Source organism: Symphalangus syndactylus, chromosome 5 (assembly GCF_028878055.3).
Source record: "Symphalangus syndactylus isolate Jambi chromosome 5, NHGRI_mSymSyn1-v2.1_pri, whole genome shotgun sequence".
Classification (NCBI taxonomy): domain Eukaryota; kingdom Metazoa; phylum Chordata; class Mammalia; order Primates; family Hylobatidae; genus Symphalangus; species Symphalangus syndactylus.
This window is the reverse complement of record NC_072427.2, coordinates 99446542-99450544: the sequence shown is the minus strand read 5'-3', so window position 1 is coordinate 99450544 and position 4003 is coordinate 99446542.

The window sequence follows — 4003 nt, the reverse complement described above, 5'->3', positions numbered from 1 at the left end:
CACACTATTGTGTAATAGAACACCAAAACTGATTCTGAAATAAACACATACAGAGATATATTAACACCATATTTGTGGATTGAGCTCAATATTGTCAAGATGTTCATTCTCCCAGAATTGATCTATGGATTCAACTCTATCCCCATCAAAATCTAAGCAGGATATATTTGTAGATATTGACAAGCTGACTTGAATGTTTAGATGGAAAGAAAAATAACTAGAGCAACCAACATATTTTATTTAATTTGTAGTTGACACATAATAATTGTACATATTTATGGTGTAAATGTGATGTTTCAATGCACATATACATAGTATAATGATCAGATCAGGATGATTACCATATCCATCATTTTAAACTTTATCTTTTTTTTTTTTTTTTTTTGAGACAGAGTCTTGCTCTGTCGCCCAGGCTGCAGTGCAGTGGCGCAATCTTGACTCACTGCAAGCTCTGCCTCCCGGGTTCACGCCATTCTCCTGCCTCAGCCTCCCAAGTAGCTGGGACTACAGCCACCCACCACCATGCCCAGCTAACTTTTTGTATTTTTAGTAGAGACGGGGTTTCACCGTGTTCCACCCGCCTTGGCCTCCCAAAGTGCTGGGATTACAGGCTTCAGCCACTGCGCCCAGCCTATCATTTCTTTATAGAGACAACGTTCAAAATCTTTCTACTTGTCTTGAAATATACAATACATTGTTATTTGCTATAGCCACTCTATTGTGTGATGGAACACCAAAATTTATTCTGTCTGTAATTTTGTACTCACAGTCAAAATAATTTTGAAAAGAAATCAAAGTTGAAAGCCTCACACTACCTAATATCGAGTTACTACGGTCCTGCAAAAAACAAAACTATGTGATATTGATGAAAGAATGGGCAATAAATAAGTAGCAGTTGAAGAAATAAATAAATCTAAGGCTCCACTAATACACCACTTTCCCGAAATTCCAGGGAAGACACAAACACTAAAGTCGGTGATGATGGTAGCACAAAAACCCACAAATTTTTACAAAAATAAATGAAATTTGTTTATGAAAAAAGTATAATTTCCTCCAACTATGAAGTATTTATGCTTATGGGCCATGCAAAAACAAAAAAAAAATAGGAGAAACAATAATTTACATTTTGAATATAATTAGAATAAAATCTCCTGTCTCCAGGTAACATAATGGGAGCATTAATATCTTCTCAATAACAAACAGGTTTGTTGAAGTAAACACAGATAATATCCAATCCTTATATGAATGCAGAGATGATAAAATGGGATATCCTCTGGGAAGAAGCATTAATTTTAAAATATTATTTCAAAGGCAGGTTCTAGGATGATATTCTAGTAGCAAGAGTAGCATATTCTGTAGCAAAATGGTTGGTAGATACAGCAGCCACAGTCAGAACCAGACCCACATCCGTATCTGGAACCATATCCGCAGCCCCCATAGGCGTTCCCATAGTAGTTGAAACTCATGGTGCCAGAAGGTGAGGTGGTTCAGTCCAGGTACAGATGGATTTTTCTGAAGTTTGAATATGACATGCAACCCTAGAACCTTTACATCCTGACAGAAAGAGCCAGGGCATACCATCAACTTCATGATTCATGCAAAATAGGTTTAATACCTAGTATGTGCAAATCACTCCACTCAGTTGAAAATGAGAGGACCTGGTCTTTTCATAACTATAGCATATGCCTTAAACAAACACATTATTATAGGTTTTCCAGTTTTATTGAGGATCCATTTTTTTGTCACCCAGGCATTGTCTTGAGCTAGTTACGAATCTCTAAGAACAGTTTCTATCCATTAGCCAGTCATCTGAACACATGATTCCAAAGATACATTTTACATAGCAACGCTCTAGGGAGGGTTAGGCAGTTGATGTTTGAAAATGCAATCAATGAAATGAGTTTGACCCATTACTTTGACTAGCTTGCTAATTACTAATTCCTTTGTAGGTGATTTCATTGGAACCCAATGCTGCTGCATACAGAAACTCCTCAATATTTCATGTTACAGAGTTTCTATGAATTCAGATAGCCATGAGTATAATATTCTGATAACATATATTTACTTCTGGAGAAATTCCTTAACAAATATTTATCAACTCTAGATGTTCATTTAGTTCAAACTAAAACAACAACAAATGAGTATCCTTTATGATAACAGCTGTTGAATGTTTTATGAATTTTAAATTCCTTTGAATATTTTTCTTTTAATCAAAATTAAAACATGAAAGAGGTAGGTAGCATACTATAGATATTGAGGTGGAAAAAAAGTTTAGGAAACTTACTAAAGGCACCTATGAAGTGTAACGTAGTGTAGACACTGAAAACCCCTTTGCTGTGCTACGTAAAATCTCCCTTCCTGATCATCGGATGCTTAAATAGTTATTGTAACAGGGATGTCATTATTTCATGTGGTTATCCATTTCGCTCTGTAATTACTCTGTTATAAAATTCCCCATATGCTTTAGAGTCTCATTTTTTTCATTGTCACTTGGGGTCCTAGATAAAATTTATTTAAATGTTTTGTATCCAGGGCACTCCCACAAATATGGCTGCTAATGCCTCTCACCTTTTCATTTTCACTTGAGAATAGTCTGTCCTTGAAGTTCATTGGAATGCCTGGCTTCCTAATCTCTGCTAATGTGCAGATATGTTATCCTGGTTATCCAAGACAACCACACCTCTTACCAGGTAATTTAGAGAACAGAAGAAGAATTCTGTGGTAATCGTTTTCTATTACTGCATAACAAATTATCACCAAAATAGCAGCTTAAAACAATATCCATTATTATCTCAGTTTTCACAGATCGGAAGTCTAAGCACAACTTAGCTGGGATCTTGCCTCAAGGTCTCACATTATTGTAATTAAGGCGTCAGCCAGGACATCTGCAAAATCTCTTTGCCACGTAACTTGAATTGCCAGATTTTGTAAATATGCCCCAAATATTGCATAAACATACTTATACTAAAAAGACATATATTTTTAATCTGAAATTCACATTGATTTATTTTGTGTTTTATCTGCCAACCCTAAACACACTGTAATCACAGAAGAGATATCCCATTATCTTTACTAAGATTCGAGACAAGTTATAGGTCCGTCCTACACTCAAGGAGAGTAAATCACACAAGGGTACAGGTTATTGGGGGCCATCTGAGAGTAGCAACTACTCACACCTGCGATTTTTTCTTTTTGGCTCAACTGTGATTACATTTCTCCCGAGAGAGATGATGGCTGTAGCAATAACATTCCAATATATGAATTTTTTAATTTATATCAACTTAAAGGGTACAAGTGCAATTTTGTTTCACAGATATATTGCATAGTAGCAAAGTCTGGGTTTTTATTGTATTCATCACTCAAATAATGTACATTGTACCCATTAAATATTTATTTTTTTCTTCCCTGCCTAGAAGGATACTTCTTTCTTCTATGACTGATCAACTTCTATTCATCCTTCATATTTCAGCTAGAAATTTGTCTCTTTTTCAGAAAGATTCCTCATCCTTCTTTCTACTTTTTCCTAGTCCTGGCCCTTCTTTTGATTTCTTCCCCTGTACTTCCCAAATACTTCTGTGTGTAGCTGTTTTATAGCAATACTCCAATCTTTGTAGCCTGTGGTCTTTTATGCCTTTCCTATACTTTTGGAAGGCAAGGATGAAATATTTTACTTCACTGTTCATAGTACATAATGAAATGTGTTTTATTAGGCGCTCAATACATATTTGATAAATGAGACTTCACGGTTATCTAATTTAGAAGTGATTCTACATCTTCAAGAAAATCTCTTCATCCATGCCCTTTTGCCCTACCTCTTCTCAAGACTTCAATTTTTTTTCAAGAATCAAGGGAGTATTGGAACACAGAATTTACCTGATCATGGGTGGCTGAATCTTGACTCCGGTTCTGACTGTCTTTTTATATCCCAAATGAATATTGGATTTCTACAGCCAGACATATTACAATTGGCCCCTCCTTCCAGATATAGAAACATAAAAGTTCT